The 20,462-nt window shown below is 44.9% G+C and overlaps 1 protein-coding gene and 1 long non-coding RNA gene across 5 annotated transcripts in view; both read left to right on the plus strand.

Moving 5' to 3' along the window:
* The window catches only part of INO80D (INO80 complex subunit D), a 41,532-nt gene extending 36,701 nt beyond the window's left edge, over window positions 1-4,831 (plus strand). For all 4 annotated transcript variants that reach the window (XM_085552686.1, XM_085552689.1, XM_085552687.1 and 1 more), the window contains one exon: window positions 4,696-4,831. The gene's annotated coding sequence lies outside the window, so the exon portion shown is untranslated. The remainder of the gene's footprint in view (window positions 1-4,695) is intronic.
* Window positions 4,832-18,320: 13,489 nt separating this feature from the next.
* On the plus strand, window positions 18,321-19,637 carry LOC107307784 (uncharacterized). Its single transcript, XR_001552510.3, has 3 exons — window positions 18,321-18,445; window positions 18,839-18,901; window positions 19,494-19,637. It is a non-coding gene; the product is annotated as an uncharacterized LOC107307784 (long non-coding RNA).
* The last annotated feature ends 825 nt before the right edge of the window (window positions 19,638-20,462 follow it).

Consider the following 20,462-nt stretch of genomic DNA (forward strand, 5'->3'; position numbering starts at 1 on the left):
GAATACTTATTGTAGATTTTAAGAGAAATGGTATATTAATTTATGCTATTAACATCACCTCATAAATTATAAGTTTTATACTAAAGCTGTATTGAGTGTAATGAATTATGTTGCATATGTGTTTTTAATAGCTATAAAATTATATACAAGCTTTTTTGGGAAGACAAACTAGTGAAGCACCTTTTTACACTGGATTTTGCCGTGTCAAGGTGTACAGCTATTCTTTGCTACCTTGCAGATATCTATATCTATATCTATATATAGATATATATATATATAAAATTAAAATAAAATGGTATCCTGTATCAACAAAGCATAGAACTCTTTTTAACCCTTATATTACTGTTCCTATATCTCTTTTTAAATTTTATTTTGAGTGTTACATTCTGCAATAATTTATCTGTGGTTTGTACCTTTGATTAGACATTTAGTTACAGGGTAAATAGATCAAATTAAAAACTCCAACTACTGTAGCTGGAAGTTGTGAACCAAGTTTGAAGACTTTCTTTTTTTTTTCCTTAATGTATTTATTTCCAGTTAGCTCTGTGAGTTGGAATTTGAAAAGTCAGAACATTAGAAATCTCAGTGTCTTATTCAGGAATTTCCCCCCTCCTTTCCTCACAAAGGAGTTCCCACTGTGACTTATAAATAGAATTAGACTGCTTGTGTGCATGTATGTATGATATATACACACAACAAATATGCATTGGGGGGGACGTATGTGCGATACGAATGTGTATATTGTATGCAGGTCATAGTTTTGTAAAGAGAAAAGTAGTCGAGAGGTGATGGAATGTATTGTAGAAACGTGATTATTTAGTAGGGGGTTCCTATGTCCTCATTATTGTATAAATAACTCAAACTCTCTACTATATAATCTTCTGTTATAAGGCTAATTCTGATATCATGTCAATTTTACTGTTTTTTAAATGACTCTCAGTGAGCCCTGCTTAAAATGTCATGAAAATACCAAGCTCCCAAAGACAGCCTTTACATCAAATAGGTGGAGGAGGAGGAGGGATGGGAGAACTGAGTGATATTTTTCAGGAGGATTTGAAATGGGGAGTTCTGTATTTGGCGGGATGGTGAGACAGAGGGATTGTGTATTTTGTGCAAATTAATGCCTGAATCTCCCTATGACCTGATATGGAAAATGCAGTTAATCAGTTGTACTTGGTTTTCATATCAGGTTGTAAGGGGCACTGGTTGAGGACCGATCTCTGTTCTGTAAGAGGCTCTTGTTTTCAAAACGGATTCTTTTCTTCCCCGAAGGTCTTTGAGTGTATTGATTTTACTCCAGAATTGCTGTTTTGGGATTGCAAAGCAAAATACACTTTCAGGCCAGGGAATTCCACTTCTGAGTTTTGGAATTTGGTTTTGGCCTTTTAGCCTTTTTCATAATTGAAGAAGTAAGGTTTCTTCAAGAGTTCTCACTTGAAAGGGTGAGGAATCAGAAATACTCTTACATTTTAGCTCACACTTCATACTGTGCATCAATTACAACATTCAGGCTAAGAAAAGTAAAACCCAAGTGTTACTTGTTTGTACAGTTTCACTTTTAGTGGTGCTGATCCCGGTGGCTTTAGCGATCTGTTTAGACGAACAGAGCTTCCAATATTGCACAGACATTTTAATTTTAATTTTTTAATATATCTATTATGTATCTATATATTTTAAAGCAGTTGCAAATCAAACCTTGAGGTTTTTTTATGTTCCCTTCCCTCTCAGTGTGTCCATGCCTCAATGCATTTCCTTTCTCATGCATCTGCATGTACGAGTGAACAGGGCAGGGAGGTGGATGTTGTCAGAGGCCTTTCCTTCTCATTGTTTGGTGTAAATGGGAGCTAGCAGCGTAAATCTGTATGCCTTCTGGGGGAAAATAGGCCTGCTTCTATGTGTACCTGTACAGGAGAGATATCTGTATATGAGATGTTGGTAGCACTTTGCTGAATGTGCTCTCGTCCTCATGATGCACAATAAATAGGTATGAATGCAATCTATCTATATGTCTGTATTTATATATACAGATGTGTAGATGGAATAGTATACATAGTATCACACACATGCATTAGCTGTAACATGAACAAGTGTGTGAGCTGAAAGAAAGACTGGCCATAACCTATGTGTAACAGGTAAGCACGTGGTGCCAAACAAGGTAGTCTTAGTTCATCTGAGGGATTTGATTGGTGTCAGTACTTGGTCTGATCTTGGTCACCACTGATTTTTGTTACCTCAACCTTCAAAGCAGAATTTCCTTGGTACATTTTTGCTTCTGTGTATATTAATACTCAGTGAGGCCTCTTGCAATGCCAACCTCTTTTGCTTTGCTGCTCCATTACCTCCATTCCAGCTCCTCCCTGTCCCAGTATCTCCGAAGCTTATCTTGCTATAGAAGTAAGCAGCTCTGATGGCCCAGTCCAGCTCTTCCTATGCATTAGAGAAATTGTCTGGGTGACTGCAGTGGCAGCTGAATTGGGCCGTGTGCGCTTGCTTGACCCCATGCAGATTTTTGCAGTTACTCAATTGTATTTGACCATGACTGTGACTGATTTGCAGATGGACGCTCACTTCTCTTAGAAACTGATGCAAGGTTACCCAGCATATTAAAAGGTTAACCCAGCACCGCTATTCAGAGATAAATACTCAAAATGAGAAAAGCAAGCCCACATCTTAATTTTCAGCCCTAGGGAGAAAAAGGGAGCTCAGTGTGCCTTTCCCATAAGGAGAGCAGAGAGCAGAAGGCAGCCTTATGCTCGGTTCTGAGCAGCGCTGTTGTCAAACATATCAAGAGAAACACAGCTCATTAGTTTTACCAATAAATAGATTCTAAAGTGAGCTGCAGAGTTGACCATTAGCATGCCAGTACTTTGCATCTCGTTGTGCATTGAATGATTTTGCTTATGCAAGTAAATTGTGTTTTCAAGTATTTTATTTTGTTTTCTGGCTAACTGGAGTTCCCCTGTCCTTTTAGCAGAAAGCAGCGGTCAGATACCTGCTCAGTCACACGTAAGCACTGCTGACTTCCATGGCTCGCTTACCTGTGGTTTCAGTGGAGAGCTCAGCTCTGTTCTGCCACCAGGCCTTACTGCAGTCCACATTTTTAGTCTGGGTATGGCGCAGTTTCTTGGCCACAGTTCAGCCATGGAATTTTGTCTTCCTTGTGTTTCTATTAGGAAAAGGTAACTGATGTACTGCTCCATCCAAGCTTTCATGCAATCACACGTGACGGTTTCTATAATACATATGTTTGGGCGTGTGTATGGGTATGGTTGCGCACTGTGTGTGTATAATACATATAAGCACACACAGATGACCCTATTTCACTTTATGTATGTGGAGAACATACTTGTTGGTCCTCTCCTGGTATATACTCATGCATTCGTAGTTTAAATATGTATATAGAGTGGCGATGTCCTACATATACATGTGTATATGTCACAAACCTTGGATGGCATTTTTTTAAACGTTTTGCAGATTGCTGCCCCTTATGAGATATTTTCTGTGAAGCTGCATTATATAGAAGAAACGAAGCAATGCATTATCAAAGTTTTATTTTAAAAAGGAGACTCTTCAATTATCTAAAGCCATTTGTAATTCTCTTTTGAATTCTTACTAGAAGGTTTGTTATTAAAAAAGAAAAAAGGAAAAAAAAAAAAGCCCACAAAAAAAACTACCACCACCATCAAAACAACAAGCAGACCTTACTGCCACCATCACTTTTAGGATGGAGAGAAAGAAATGCAAGTGCAAGTTCCGAAGTGTTTATTTCCTTCTGAGGCATATTGTAATCATGTTCTGCTCACCTCTCCTCTCTGAATAGAATTGATGATTCATGGTTTCTTTTACACAGCTTCCCCCATTATTTTACCTTCTTCAGTTGCTGTTCACCTCCTACTTTTAGTGGTGCTGATGGCACTGAGGAGATCTCGTGCTCGTCTGCCCTTTTCCAGGAATAATTCTGGTGCATCACTATCGTGTTTCACATTAACATACTTGAGGAAGATGGATGTTTTTTATGAAGACGTCTGTAATAAGTCTTTAACTTTCTTAATGTGAGAAGCCTTTTCTGGGGCATATTGTTTCTTTCCATAGAGCTTTGCTTTTTTTCGTCATCATTCAGTAGTTCCTTTCTTGTTTCATGCCTGAGGTTTTGGGGTTTGGGTTGTATAATTGTGGGGCTTGGTTGGGGTTTTTTGGGTTGTTTGTTTTTTGGTTTTTTTTTGTTTTTTTGGTTTTTTTTGCTTTGTTTTTAAATTCCCCTAGAACATTTATCTGCAAGTGGAGCAAAGCAGGCATCAGCCCCATCCAATATCCTCTTTGCAATTAAGAGTAAATATCTGTGTTTGGGGCTTAATGAAACAGAAGGTGGCAAACAGACCATCTGAAGTGCTTTAGAGGGAAAGGTCACTCTTTTCAAGGCTGTCTCAGAGAAGTTTGTGTTTGTTGTCATTTTAAAGGCAGTGCTATTGCATTGATATCAGAAGCAGCCTTCTAACAAAGAGCCTCGTACAGCTGTTTGGCCACTCGAGTTTAAAGCATAAAGTTGCAGTGGGAAAGCACAGGTGAGGCAGTGTATTTGAACCAGTGAATTGTAGCTTGCAAACGTAACTGATTTTGAAGTAACTGCATGGTAGCAAGGATTAGCAGTCTCTTACACCCCTTCCTTGTTCCCTTTCATCCCCAACATGTATTCAGCCTACCACACATTGGGAAAAACGACAGCTTGCTTCAGCGAAGCTGCATCCAATAGTGACTGCTTAAAGGGAACATACAAACTCGCACTGCCGCATCCTGTACCGCGCTGATGGGCACAGAAAGCTCCGTCTGCTTCTGCAGATGTGCCGCTTTGGGGAGAGCGGAACCTGGGGATGCCCAAGGAGAGCAGTCGCAGTGCCAGCAGCTCCCAGCGCGGTTCTGACAGTGTTCCGGGGCAGGTAGGAAAGCTCCTGTTTGTACTTCCCTTTAAATAGGATCAGTTGGCTCACATGTTCCTCATACTTCTCAATGAATGTACTGTATTACCATTTAAAAAAAAAAAAAAAAAAAAAAAAAAGAAGAAAAAAATCAATGAAAATGATGATAGATTGGTCTCCTTTTGTTATCTGGTCCTTGTTTAATTTGTTTAAGGGTTTTTGTATACAAAAGTTTACATTTTTATGTATATTTTTCTTGTGTAAAAACTGATGTAATATGTGTATAAAACACTGTATGTATTATCTGTATATAGTGTGACAAAATGATTTTCTTTCTTTCTTTTGGATGTATTAATAAATCTTGCTGTGAAGTAGTTGTGTTTTCTATGGTGAAACCCTCTTCTCCATGCCATTTCCTAACTCTGAGTTGTATGCGTAGTGCTCGCACCGAAATCTAATCTGATCCATTAAGTGTTTTGTTCTTTCCCTCCCCTCCAGCATATCCTAAGCACAACTGTCCATCATTTGGGTAGCTGTAGAGTCTGGTTATGCTCTGGTTTATTCTGTATTGCTTTTTAATAACATTAACTAATTAGTTTTGCAAACAAACCGAGGTCTTCAGTCTCACTCCTGATTCTAATTGTAGTGCTTTCTAGCTCTAGATGACTAGCCCAGGGAACAGATCCTTTTCGTCTTGTTTTCTGTCATGATTTGCACAGCTGTGCTTGAAATACAATCTAAGGGGTTTCATCAGAACCGTTAGGTCATGGTCTGAGCCAGTGATTGAACATCTCTTGGAGTGGCGTAGCCAGCCCTGGGAGCAGAGGTGCGAGCAGTTCACCAGTGTGATTGGAAGGGGTGGGCCCTGGGGCTCCCTCTCCTTGGACTCAATTAAAGGCTGGTGGCTGAAGAGGAGTCTGTACTTGGAGATGGCCTCCTTTGAGAGTTTCCAGCGAGCCTGGATCTTCAAAAATGGTAAGCTATTTGTTCTTTGTTATTGGACTGTGGCTGATAGCTCTTTTTGGGTGACCTGAAAACTGTTTGAAGGCAAATGTATCTGCTGCCACCTATCCTTATAGGGGTGTGTGATGGAATTTTGTCTTTTGTATTGTTATGCTTTCTGAAACTTTAAAACATGCGCATCTGCTTCATCCCTGGAGCTGCTAAGTTGCAGATGGGCGTGGATGATGCCCTGGATCTGGCTCAGTCCTGGACAGGATGATTAAGCTGGGCTGCACATCGAACCACATTTCTGGTAAGGCTCTGTGCTAGGAAAAGCCCTGGCTTCTGCCTTGGAGCTGAGGTTGGCCCTGGGTTGTACTGACTTTCCAGCGTAAGGTCAGGTTTGGCTTTTCCATAGCAGTATGAAGAATGCTGTTTAACCAGAACTGTGCCTTGGGCACTCTACAATAAGTAAGTGGTTGCTGCATCTTCCTTTTGGTATTTGTTTTGTGAAGCGTTCTCTTTTCTGACTTGAGGTTTTGTGGTACTGCTGTCATCTGCTTTGCTGGTTTCCTTCCCCAGTGCATTTGAACTTGCCTTTTGTAATGGAGAAATAGTTGTGCTTATTTGAGACTGTGCTCCAAGTTGTGCTTTTCATAGGCAGCCTCCTTTAATGCTGCCCTCATCATTGGAGTAACTATCAACAGAGGCTGATGAGAAGGGGATTCGGTAATTTGACTTTTCTTTTTAATGAACAGCAGCACCGCCATTTGAGACAGCGTAATTAGGGCTGCATTTTGCAGTGCCTGATTATAATTCAGGCTGAGGGATAAGTGGTGACAGTGAGTGATACTTCCTCCCATGCTAACACACACTGCAAAGGTCTCAGCAAAGATGAACCTGGTGTGTGCTGTAATATCTTACCTTTAGGGAGATGGGAGCGGCCCTTGAAAAGACAGCAAAATGGCAAGAAGTGGAAGAATTGATTCTTATGTGGAGTAAGGTTTGAGGCAACAACGAGGAGTAAGAAAATGTGGGCTCTTCACTAGGCATGACTCCCCAGCAGAAACTGAGCTGCCGGCCCTTGGGCATTCAGCTGATGAGCTTGGTGAGATGCTACTCTAAGTCAGGATCCAACTGAATCATCTGATGGTTTCTTCTGGTATTTCCATGGGGAAAAAAAAAAATCCAACAAAGAAATGCTCCTAGAAAATGATGGCTTGACTCTCAGCCTGTGACGTTACAGAACCAACCAGTCACTGCTGTGGTGCTGCGTTTGAAAACACAGGTTATTTGAAGTGGTGGTTCAGGAGGGATGTGGTGCATTGTCCTTTGTGCTGAGCTAGTCCTCGTGAGCTCCAGCTGTAGCCTTACAATAGCCAGCAGTTATTTTCTCAGGAAAGCTCATTAAGTTTGAACTTGAAAAGCAAGTGGCAAGTTTTGTTACAAGAGCAACTGTTGCTCTCACACTCGGTGAAGTGATTGAAAGCAGAAACCTTAACTAAATGTGGGAGCTGGCTTTCTGCAGGGATGAAGGCAACCCTCTCCAAGGCCTTGTCCTACCTGCAGGCAATAACAGGGCCAGCCTTCCATGTTTTGTCCTGGAGCCTCCAGCCCAAGTGTGGGGCAGCTGCCAGATTGGAGCTGTGGTGCTTGGTGGAAAGGCCATAGGCAACTGTTTTGCTCACTGCCATGAACTTCAGCCTACGAATGGCTGCCTTGTTTTACTGCTGGTGCTAACTAATACTTTGTGGAAAGTGCCAGTAGACAGTCTTGGTACCACATGATCTTGTGAAACTGAAGTGTTGTGCTAAAATGTCCCTGGAAAGAAGGTGCATTTTACATTCATGTGTATTCTTGGGCTTCTGCAAGGGAACAGCGGTGCAAACACTGAATACTTGCACTGAAAGATGTTGCTGGTACCAAGTCTTATATGTCCAGTTTGTCTCTCTCATCTCATCTGTGATGGCAGGTAGCTGTGGTGTGGTGGGCTGTCCTGCCACCTGAACACAGCCTGGCTCTGCTGCCTGCTTCTGCTCCAGCTTGTGCACCGGCTGCAGCTCCTTGTTTGTTTAAAGTGCAGCTTAAAGCTTTTGCCCTCACTCAGCCACGTGGCTGTCCCAGGGGTCTCTTGCAAACCTGACCTTCGGAGCCTTCTACAGCGACACCTAAAAGCTGACATCAGTTATGTAGCTGGGATAGATGTGAGTACTGTCACGCTGATCCATATTCTTTCATAGCTCATCCCAAGTGGGATGGGCAGAAGTGTTTCATAGTTGCTTCTTTACGTGTCTAGAAGGAAACAGATTAAGTCTGAGGCAGCTGGGTGCTCCTATACGTGTTCCTGATGCCTGCTGGTGCAGACATTTGAAGTCACTGCCTGAATGCAGGCACACATATTAGCAGCAGCAGAGGATGACTAAGTGTGTAGTCTTGTAGTTTCTGCTCTTGCCAGTTTGTGTGCATTCACAATGGCTGTTTTAGTGAGGAGCCTTCCAGTCCAACTGAATTTTCGGAGTCAGTAAAGCAACTCAAACTGCTGCTGAGGAGTTCTTGGTGGGAAAAACTCGATCCCTGGAGCTGGGAGCTGCTCCTTGCCGGGCCTTGTCCTCCCCACGTGGCTCTCGTTGGGTCTACCAGTGTTGTCCAGGTATGTGGCCGTGCCTGGCAAAGCTTCTCCCAGTGCCCCTAGTTACGAAATCAGAATCGGTCACAGCCTCACACAACACGTGTGCTGTCTAAGTAGGCCCTTTCAAGGATGATGGAGATGAAGTTCTTGACAAATCATCTTTCCCACACTTCTAGAAAAATTAAGCCAAGCTGCTATTATATTTTGCATGCCTTGCAATGCTGGCTGCCTGTGGCAAATTTCCTGTCATGACATGCCAGAGAAGATGATGTCTTTATCAGGTGCTGTTTCCCATTAAAAACCCTTGAAAAGCTAGCAGTGCTGCAAGCACCAATTCCTGCCTTGCTGTGCTCATGTGGGCCCTGTGCTGCACAAATGCTGTGTTCACAATGACCATGAGCATCCTCCTCTTGGCGTGGGCACCCTGCAGGCTTTGCACCGCTGCCCTGAGCAAGCTCCTGCTCCAGGCTTTGCTCGTGGTGCTCCCTGCTCTGCCTTGTCCTTGCAAGGCCTGGTGCTCTGTCCACAGTCCCTGCAACTGGAACAGGCTGTTTCCCACCCTCCTGCTGCCCTATCAGCCCTCTGCCCTGCTCAGGGCCAGCTGGCTTCCAGGAACCCGGCAGGACAACTGGTGCATTTCTAAGCAGTGTCCCCTTTGTGTCATGTTCTGGCTCTGTGATTAAAACGTGGCCTGTGATGTGTAGGTATTAAATACACCAGAGTGACAAAATCCTCTTTTTTTTTCTTTTTTTCCCCTTTTCCCTTCAGCTTGAATGGCATGACAATAAATCTGCTCATTCGTGTCACTCATAATTCAGCCTTGTTTTCCCTCTGCCTCCTGGTTTTCTATCAGTGTGGGACCCGCTTTGCTGTGGAAGGTGCCATTTGATGGAAGGGATGTGCTGATCATAGAGAATGGCACCAACCTCCTGCACTCGGGCTATTAATTTTTATGGCTTTCCTAGTGCCATAAAACCAACATGTCCTGCTTTTATTTACATTTGGACATAATTCTGTTTATTTTTCTTGCAGGGTTTTATACCAAGATAAGCATTCTTAGAGCGTTTCGTTTACTGTGGGGAAAATGTCTTGGCAGAGGCAAGTATTTCTGTGCAAGGCCTGTGCTGCAGCATCGGTTTATGGCTGTAATTTTTACGTGAGAGATGCCAGGCTGCTCACAAAGGAGAATTAAGTTTTCTATTTTCAGGCAGGTAATTTGCTAATTATTTATCTAGGCACAGTTTCTTGCAGTTGGCCTCCATGGCGTGCTTACCAACATCTTATTGCTGTGATCTGTGCACAAGGGGCAAGCTGCCCAGTGCCTGTAACCACCTGAGTACTACAGGGCTCTGATGGAAAGCTCGAGGTGGTATGGCTGGGCATTCCTCCCACACCCATAGGTTGCATCCCACTGTACTTGTACAGAGGCTGCTGCGTGTGGAACTGATGTTCCCCAAGCAGGAGGAGATAAGGGGATATGCAGCAAAAAGGGAATGTCTTTATTACTTTTTTTTTTTGAGGGGAGATTCTTTCACTTTTCATTTCCTCTTCGTTTCCTTTCTGTATTCATGCTTTAGCGTTGGGTTTGATGCTGACTTGATAGCATTCCAACAAGGGCTTGCATATTTCATCAGGATTGTTTCTTTGGTTTCCGGGGCTGGAAGTCGCGCACAATGTGAAGCAGTCACGGCCGTGTGCACATCTGGATGCCTCTCATCCTCTGCAAACAGGCACTTTGCTTCGTTCCCATTCACCCTCATTATTTAATTTCCTAAATAGGCCACAGCTCTATAATGCCTGAGTGACGTGTGTCAAAATGTCTCACTAGGCTCTACCACTGTGTGATAATTCAGTGTATCCTGTTTCCAGCACTGAGGAAATACAATTTCTTCACTCTAGCTCGTTATGCTTTAGGAAATTGCTTTTCTTCAATTATCCTGACAGCCCAGGTTTTGACAGCTCCACATTTGCTGAGCACCCGAAAGCTGATGTGACACTTGCAATCGTGGCTCCCTGTAGGTGGCTGCCCAGGACCGTGGGTGTGCTTGGATGCAGTCTGAGGGAGTACAGGTTCGGAGGAGGTGGCCCTGTGCTGGCATCTCCAGATGTGTCATGGCCACTTTGGCTCCTGTGTCTGCTCCTTCATTCTGCAGGCACTGTCCTGCCTCTGGGGTGTCCCGCTGCATGCTGTGGGAACTCCTCACAGCCAAGAAGCTTGTTGTCAGGCATTGTGAACTTCAAGTTTCTTCTTGTCTTGTTTTTGACTTTGGATGTGTTTTGGCAATTTGACATGATGGACTGATGAGAACAAATCTTTGCTAGATGAGCGCACTGCTTTTTGATAGATGTCTTTTGATGAAAAACTACTGTTTGGTGTTGGCCACCTGGGCTGTCCCTCAGGTGAGCAGGCAGAGCCCCAGCAGCACTTCTGGTGTCAGGTAGGCAGCTCCTGTGGCTGTTAGGGACACAGCACTGTGCCTGCCCAGCTCTGCCAACAGCACCAGCTCTGCCTTGCTGCTGTGGCTCTCTGTGTGCCTGTCAGGCTACCTTGCTTTGGTTCTGGGCTGTATGTCTGTTTAATTGCTGCTTCTCAGCCAACCTCCAAACCTGCAGGTGTGCTCTCCTGTTGACAACCCTTTTGCCTACAGTTAAAAGCAGACACCGGATTGTGGAGAAAATTACTGGCACCTGCAAATTGCATGCACTTAAATACCACGTGAATTCATTTGCAAGTACAATCAGGTATTTGGGGACTGCAGGCCTGTGCCTCATGCATGTGCATGTCTTCAACCTAGCAGCTGTGTTCTGCCCAGCAGACTCGCTGCAAGGGCATCGAGCCGCCGACACTCGGAGCTGTGCACCCTGCCCAAAACAAGCCCTTGCTCTTGCTGTGCCCTCTGGTGCCATTGGGAATGGTTCTCTGCATTTCCCTTGTGGCTGAGAGCCTGGGAATGTGGGCAGAAGGCCCCATGTGTGTCTCAGGGATTTGAACTGTGTCCCAGAGGAGTGGGAATTGTGTGGCAATTAACCAAGCTAGGAGCTGGGAAGGCACTTAATCAAGTAACATGGGCCATTTTTTTCTGTCTTTGGGTGCTGGCATTTATATGGCGAGGTATGCATACATGTATGTGAGCTTGGGGTAGGTTCAGGGGACAGGCAGTCACTTCCTCACCTTCTTGCTCTTCTCACCACGCTGCAGTGCCCTAACCAGGCAAAGCCCTGTTCCAGCACGTGGAGAAATGCATTTCCTCATGTCCTGTTTCTGCCTAAAGGCCTCTGGGCTGGGTGTGTTTGTGTGACTGTGGAAAGTCAGTGATGAAAGCCTTTGAAGCGATGATATTTTCTGCATCTGAAAACATTTAAAATGATTTGGCATCCTCTGAATTAGGTTCCTGCTCTGGAGTTCTAGAGGCAATTTGGGAATGAGGCACCCAGTAATCATCACAGGAAGGTCAGTGCTCCCTGACATCCACCTCTAGGACAAGGCAGGGCTCCAGCCATGCCCCTTAGAAGAGATGTGTAGCTTTGTAGTGGCTTAGCTGGTGTGGGGCTGAACCTCAAGGTGGGAGAGCTGTGTGAGTGGCAGGATCTGTAACAGCCTCCCTAAAGCAAGGCCAGGGCTGGCCTGATTGCAGTGGGCAGGCAGCCTGGGTATGGGTGGGAGCACACTGGACAAAGCTTTTGCAGATCCAGGTTGATTCCTTCTGCCTGTGGTGCACAAGGAGGCACGTGTCAGGTTGTGATTCAGCCATGGACTCCCTGGGGCTGCAAGCCTGTGTGCTTGGCCACCAGCCCTTCTGTGCCCATTGCTGCTACACGTGGTGCCTGCTCTGAAACGTGACAGTGCAAAGGGGTCATAGGCAAGTCTTGGCTGCAGATGGGGCTGTTGTTAGTGCTCTTTTGGTCACCTACCATACAGTTCCTTTTGAGAAGATGTTGGCTTCATCTCAGCTCAACTGGAAAAATGCCGATGACTGGAAATGTCATCAGCTGCCTGTGGGCCAGGCTGGCTCTGAGCTGATAAGGAGCAATGCAGAATAGAAATGTCAACACAGAATGGGAGGAGCAGAAGGACTGGTTGTACATCTCCTCCTCCTGCTGCCAGTCATCCAGCAGCTGGACCTCTCCAAGAGCCCCGAGAACCTCTGCTCTTTTTTTGGGTGGGAAAGTAAGCGATGGATCTCATGACTGCAACTCTTGTGCCGACCGGTTACCCAGAGAGGTGGCAGACAACTTGTTGGTGCAGATATTCAAGGTAAGGCTGGTAAGGCTGGACTAGACTTTGTGCAGCCTGATTTAGTGTGGGTGTCCCTTTTGGGTACAGGTTGTTGGACTAGATGACTTTTGGGGATCCCTTCCAACTCAAATGGTTCTATATGCATGAGTAAAGAATGCAAGCATACCCAATAGTAACTTTCTTTGACTTTACATGTCAATCTCATGATTTCCTGGGTTGGAGTCTTGTTTTCTTGAAGTTCTGAGTGGTGGGATGCAAACGCAGCGTGAAGGAGCAGCACATTGTTCATGAGTACTGCAAGTCTGAAGCTACAGTCCCAGTGTCCTTCTGCAAAGGGACATGTCGTACCTATTCTGTGTAAGTAGGAAACCTTTTTCTGTGTCTGGTCTTCCTGGCTTCTTGTTTAAAGAAATTTCCTGGTTGGGAAACTGGGTGTGCAGAGCAGCAGCTGTTAGCAACATGACAAAATGTCCTTGGTGCGATAGGAGTGCCCGAACTTAGTCACAAAAATAGGCCCCTCATCCCAATCATTCTCAATAGGACTGCTCAGCTAGAATACAAGTAGAAACCCTTTCCCTTCCTGCTTTATCTTCAGATGGGAGAAGGGCACAAAACACAAATTAATCTTAAATATGTTTAGAAGTCTGTTCTCCTGTGCGTTTTCATGGTGCTGAGACTTTATCCAGAAACTGAGAATGCCATTGGTTGAAAGGTTTATTTTCCTGTTAATTTTTTTGATGTGCATTTTGCTTCATAGGTAAGTGTAAGGCAAGCAAATGAAATTATTTTAGCTTAGAGCTGGAACAGCTTATTCCCATCTGCAGTGTGCTTTCAAACAGAGGAACACGTGAAACCCTTCTCCTTCCAAACTAACCCTGATACTTCACTTGTTCACTCAGTCTGGCATCTACCTGGCCTGTGCTGTACTGTCCAGTGGCCAAACAGTCAATTGAACTCTTTGATCTTCTGTTTGCAGATGTAGAGTTTTGGTTGGACAAGATGCAGGCAGCAAGGTGAAGTCACTTTAATGAAAACTTTCAGGTTCCTCAGCTCAGAGACAGTCAATGGACCATTCACCCCACAAAAACACACAAATGCCTCACCCCATATGCACAAAGACACAGGAACAAAAATCAGCCTGAAAGGCCCGCTTGGCTTGTGGGGTATGACCAAAGCTGACTAAGATGTGACTACAGCCAGCTCTCCCAGGTAAATCTGTGCAGCTACTTCTTGTAAGTGCATGCTCAACCACTCATTTGTAGCCTCAGAAAATCTCTTCCAGATAGTGTCCGGTCTGTAAGTCAAACATTTCCCCAGCATAATGCAAGAAAAATCAGTGGCATTGCCCCAAGTACTGTTTCTTCCATTCTGTGTGGACTCTTTGCATTGGCATCTACTTTACTAGGGTAGCCCCAGGGGAGCCACCCTTCATATGAGCCAATCAAGCCAGGGCTCAACTGGCTTTAGCTTGTAGCTGTTTTTTTTTTTGTTAATATGAAAGGATGGTTCTAGTCCCATTTGTTGAGCAGTTGTGAGGAAAAAAATACCGGGAATTATACTGTCCCGTATTACTAAAATAAATATTTGAACAAGTCCAAAGACACATTGTCATGTCACTGATGTGAGCTGAGCCATTACAGAGTGAACTCTGATTTGCCTGTTGGGTAGGTGGCTTTGAAAACTTAATTCCCATTTTCATGTGGTTTAGTTTAGCTAATTTTTAGTTTGGGTTTTGTTACCAGTTGTCAGAGTTTGCGAAGAGGACAAGAAAATTAATGGTCTGCTCTAAGTACTTATTTGAGTAGAGGCACTGTTCTTTCACATACTTTTCCACTGAGCGAATCCCCTGCGTGTAGAATCAGACCACTAGTTTTATCTACAATGTGCTGTATCAGTATCAATCCATTATGGTATCTGTAATCTTGAGTTTCAAACAAAGACCGTGAACTGTATGTGCCCTTTAATATAGAAGGGATTGTTTACAAGAATGCCAGTGCAATAGCTTAACAATTAGAATGATAAATTTGTAATGTAAATGTGAAAAAAATTGTCTGACTTTGGAAAGTAACCTGATTAGTAACAAACTAGAAAAGAAAGTGGCAAGCCAAATTCAGTGGAAATCACCTTGCAAGTACAGGGGAGACCAAGCATTGGGAGAGGGTTGTGTCTTGCTCTCCTACAGATTTGTGTGCCTGAGTACATGTTCCTGGCCTTGTTTTTATTTTCTTTATGATCCCAGATAAGGATGAAGGTAGGGCCCTCTTTTATGCAACTGTAACAATTCAGTTCATAAAACTTTTTGCACTGGTGTATAACATTTCAATTGTGAGTGTGAAGGTGCCACACTCGTGTCTGTCAGGCATGGTCCACAAGAAAGAAGCGTGACAATTTCCCAAAGCCACCAAAATATAGGTATCGCTTGTGAAAATCTTTCTGGATTTTACACTTCAAAAGATCTGATTATGTAATATCCTCAGGGCCACAGTGGGTTCTAAGTATCAGTTTACTCTGTGCAAGGCCATTCTCACATCAGTTTAGTTCTTTGATGACACCAGTTCCTCTCTTTGTAAACCAATACCCTCAAATGTGTGCCTGGTGAATTGGTTCTGCGTCAAAAGTAGACCAACATTAGAGCAGGAAGCTGCGAAGTTTTAGTTTCTTATGGACTTTATGCTTCTCTAGCTATGAAGACAAACTTTTCATCTCTAGGATAGTTTAACTGATACTGGCTTTATTTAATTAATTAATTTCATTTTATTTTAGCATATATATATATATATATATATATATATATATATATATATATGTTTTGTTTTTTGTTTTGTTTTGTTTTTTGTTTTTGGGGCATTTTTTAATTATTTAATTTGTCTGGAGGTATCCTGTCAATCTAGGTTGAGTGTTCTGTTTACAGAGAGTACCGCTTCACCCAAGCTTCATCTTTGCTTTCTGTGAAGTTCTGTTTTTAAAATAATCTTCTTGTTGGGAAGGAAATTATTTAACTCTGATTCTCCAGAGGAATCTATCCAGCGAAGTCCCCCACAGATACGACTGGCTAGAAGTAAGACAGGGTAGCTAGACCGTAGTTCATCTCATCTACCCTCAAGCAAAATAAACATGCGTCTCAACTGAGACTTGAGGCAGTGTAAACTTTCAGGGTAGTTAATGATAATTTATATGCTCTTCACCTATGAGTTCAGCTGTCTCCTGGATGTGTTCTCACCTAACTTTTGACTTTTTGACATTTCTATTGGGAAGCACCTCAGAAATTTACCTCGAATTCTTACAGCTGTGTGTCCTGCCTTGAACATCGCAACCATCCTCAGGTCTTTTAGTGAAAGATTCTTTCACCTGTATGTCCAACAAGAATGATACTGTGAACAATATCATCATACTCAGTACATGCTTTGGGGTGGGCTTCATCTCACTTATCTTTAACATTTGTCGCGATCATGTAAATTTCTGTGTGTGTGTTTTATTTTAATGTAGTTTGTTGTAAATCTCCTTATCCTCACGCATGCTACAGACTGAGACGTATTTTGAACAACCTCAATGTCTCTTAGCACCACTTCTGCAAATCAGAAGGAGATTACAGGGAATTTGTTGCCATTTCCATGTGTTTTATATGTCAGTTTATTTGTCTTGAATTTCCAAAGATCACCGAGGAAGTGTTCAAGCTCTGAAATGTCTCATTTTCTGTGTCACCATCTCTCCCTGTGCTGCTGTTCAAAGGTAGTCACGAGGCAAGTCCCTTGCCACTCCTTTACGGCTTCTTGTCCTCATTCCTTTGTGTATCCAGACATTTTTCTGTGCTGATGAATCCATTTCCTGCTATACTATCAAATTCTGGCTTAAAAACAGAGTTGAATCTGACTCTTGGGGAGCATTGTTTTACAAACAAAGGGCTACTGCAGGGCCGTGTAGCCATGCCAGCAAATCATTGCTCTATGCTGCCACTTAAGTGAGTGGAATTGGCTTTTCCCTTAGATTTGTTTCTCTTTACTTCCCCGAGTGCTCCAACTTCATTCTAGATCTCCAAGTTCCACTTCTTATTTTCTTTTTTTTTTTAATGTTCTCCAGCTTTCTAACATACAGCCATTTTCAGCCTGGGCATGGAAAAGATGTCCCCTGAATGTGGTATATTCATCCTTCTTCACTGCTACCCAGGAAAGTTCTCAGGAACTGTCACATTCATTGTGCCCTTCCTACATAAATAGACTTGGAAGAGCCTTCAAAGAATCGCTATAGTCTGCTACATTCACTCTGTGTGATGAAGTGCACATCTAGAGGCCACTTAACGAGAACCAGGTCAGCCCTGCCTGTAGGTGTTCTTCTTTTCCAGTGCCCAGTGAACATGGTTGGACATCCGTGCACTTCCAGCAACAAGTCGTTAATTTGGTGGCATTTTATAATCTGTGCTGTTCTGCTCACACTGTATTATAATAACGGTCCTTTAAGCCTTTCTAAAATGAAAAGCTGATGTAGCTGGTTGCTTCAGGGCCAGACCCGTTCTCGTAATAGATGGCCTGGTCTTGCTACAAACTCCTTTTTGCAGGACCAGAGCCCAGTTACAGGTAGTCTGGTGCTTTTGTGTCAGAGTAAAGCAAGTCAGGCTCGCTAATCTGGAGAACCACAGTTTTCCATTGAAAATGGTCTTCCAAAGCATGGTTTAACACTAGTTAAATTTGCATCAGTCTATGTGAGTGCCCTGAACTTGCACAACTTTAGAACACAGCGATGCTAACACACCTAGAGAGGTGGCCAGGAGAGGCTGTAGCATCATAAAAGCGTGTTAAAGGGAGAAGGTGTGATTTATCTTATTAATGAATCTCACAGTGAGGTGAGGAGAAGCGCACGACAAACTTGAATTGAAAGCGCAGTTCAGATCCTTAGTTCAGATCCGAAGTCCGCGTGTCAAACTGTCAGGGCCCCCGGCCGGCGCTAACGAGGGAACGACTCCCAGGTGCCGCGGCCGCCCGGGCGCAGCTGCGGCTCGTTCTCGGCCGGGGGCGGTTCCGCCCCCAACGCCTCTTAAGCTCCGCCGGAGGCCGCAGGGAGCGACCAGAGGGCTCCGGGATTTCATAGAGTACGGTAACCGGCGTGGGCTCCGCTTCTTTGTCAGGTTTGGGATCCGTTGGGGCTGCAAAGCACCGTGAGGGGCTGCTTTTGAAACGAGGCTTTGGCATTGGGGTTTTCTGTAATGTTCTCTTTGTGTCGTGCTGTTTTGTTTCATGTTGCGGTGGGACGTCTTCTAGTGAAGATCAGCGCGAACCGATGAGCCGTTCGGGTATTCGCGGGACCGCAGAGCCGGGGAGCCGCCCGGGGCCAGCACGGAGCTCCCCCGGCTTCTCGGAGCCGGGCGAACGTCGCCGCCCGACCGCTGTCGTGTTTTCGGAGGTGACCGCCGCTCACCGCTCCTTTCTCCGTGTCTCGGAGCCGTCCTGGGGCGCTGTCAGCTGAAAAACCCCGAGAAGGGTTTTTCGGGTGCCGCGGCCCCTTTCTCATCCACCAACGGGAGCGAGCTGGATCTTTCACTCTTTATTTGTAATTTCAGGAGTGTGATCTCATTCCCGTCACGGAGACGTGGTGGGACAACTTGCACAGCCGGAATGCTGTTGAGGATGGCTGCTTTCTTTCCAGGAGAAACATCCGAGGGAACCAGAACTTGTTGAGCTCTGCCTACGGATGAACAAAGAACTAGGGGAGCCCTGGGGCGCCTCAGCCCGGGTGAGGTGCTGCTGGAGCTCGTATTCCTTGTTGAGGAAGGGCTCGCGGGTGATGTGAAGACTGGGGTGACTTGAAGTGCAGCAGCCGTGAGATGGTTGAGTTTAGGATGTCATGGGGATGATGCAAAGCAGTAAGTGAGGGTTGACTAAAGATGTCCAAGATAGAGTCCAATGGCAGCTTAACCATAGTTGTTTAGGAGGCTCTGCTAAGTCTTATCTGGGAGCACTGCATCCCAAGGGCTCCTAAATACATGCCAGGGTGCCAAGCAAACCATGTCCCTGGGGAGCCTATTTCAGCGTTTGACTACCCTTTGTGTAATGAGGTGTTTGCTAATGTCCAGGCTAAAGGTTCCTTGTGGCAACCTGATGCCTTTTTTTGTCATTCCATCACCAGGGGGAAGAGGCTATTCCTGCTCTCAGGGTAAGCGCCTTGGAGATATAGGAAGAGAGCACTAAGGTAAAGTGGCAGTGTCCTTTTCCCTATCCCTTAATGGGATCTGCCTCTGTATGCTGAGGAAATTGTCAGAATTGAGTCCCAAAGAGCTTTGTATGGTCTTGTTGATGCTGTTTCTTATGGGCTAGGTGGGTGAGGGTGGATGGATAGCCCAAGTCAGAGCAGCTTTGAGTGATGGTGAGAAGGGCAGCCTGTGTAAGTGCAGGCCAGTAGGTGTCATCTTCTTGGGTGGTGTGGTGTTGGGCCAGCAGGTTGTGGATGTCGTGTGTGAGCAAGAAGCAGAGAAGCTGTTATGAAGGCCTTGTGGTAGATTAAGCAGGTAAGCTTGGGTGTGAAGTGGCTGGTTGGATGGCAGTGGTTGTGGGGGTGTGAAGTTAGTCATGTATTAGTAAGTGTGTAAGTGCAGTAGTGTAGTTGGTGGGAATGGGCTTGTTTGTGCATGGATAGGAGTGGTGTGGTGGTATAAAGGGTTTAATGTTTTCAGAGTGGTGATGGTGTGAGAAGTTAAGGAGGAATGTTGTAATGGGCTGTTTGAAGAGGTTGGGGAGTGTTCTTGTGGGGTTGTTTAAGTGATGTGTGGATGCTTTTTTCACAGGATGAACACTGCAGCAGAGCATTTGGCATTGAGGATGGGTGAGCCCTGGCTGCTTCAGTGGTCCTTGAGAAGTGGTTTTCAGAGTGGTTTCAGCAGTTTGAGAACCAGAGTTGGCATTGCATTGGTGTGCCTGTGTGGTGTGAGGTGAGTGTGTGTTTTAGTAGTTGTGTGGTGCCTTTGGGTGTTATGGGACAATGTTTTGTTTTGTTTTTTTTGTTGGAGAGTGATGGTGTGTTTTGGGTGCTGAAGGTGGGTCTAGTGGTGTTTTGAGGTGCAGCACTGAAGGTGTTTTGGTTGTACTAAGGTGACTGTCCCCATGTGTGGGGTTTGCAGGTGGTGTCACTGTTAGTTTAGTTCACTTAAAGGGAGTAGGTTTTTCTTTGTTAGTTTTGTTGTGTAGTGGTTGAGGGGGAGAACACAGCTCATGCTGGGTGACTGCTCTGGTCACTTGGTGTGGGCTGTGTTCTCCCCCTTGTAATGGTGCTAGAGGCCAGGTTTTGCACCGTCTTTAAAAAGATATATATATTTTAAAATATATCTTTAAAAAAAAAATATATATATATTATATATAATATATAGGTGGGAGGGTGGGTGTGCATGACAGTGGCAGTTTGGGTTTTTCTTTTTGCCCCCTGTACCTCTTTGGGTCACCTGCTGTGCCCTCCCCCTGTGTCACTTTGGGCCTGCCCCCCTGTGCCCTCCCCCCCCAGCTGCCTTGGCCCCAACCCCCTGTGCCCCCTGCCCCCTTGGGGCCTCTCCCTGTCCCCCCTTAGTCCCACCCCCTGTGCTCTCCCTCTTGCCCCCTTGGAGCATCCCCCCTGCCCCCTTGGGGCCACCCCCTGAGTGGGGGTGTGGGGTGGAGCCCCTCCCTGGTGAAGGGGTCTCTTCCTTGGGACCCGGAGTGGCTCCTGTGTTGTGGTGGTGCTCTTGGTCCTGAAGGGAGGAGCTGTGTACTGTGTCCTGCTGAAG

This window comes from Coturnix japonica, chromosome 7 (assembly GCF_054131305.1).
Source record: "Coturnix japonica strain WE chromosome 7, WE-NBRP24, whole genome shotgun sequence".
In the NCBI taxonomy this organism is placed as follows: Eukaryota; Metazoa; Chordata; class Aves; order Galliformes; family Phasianidae; genus Coturnix; species Coturnix japonica.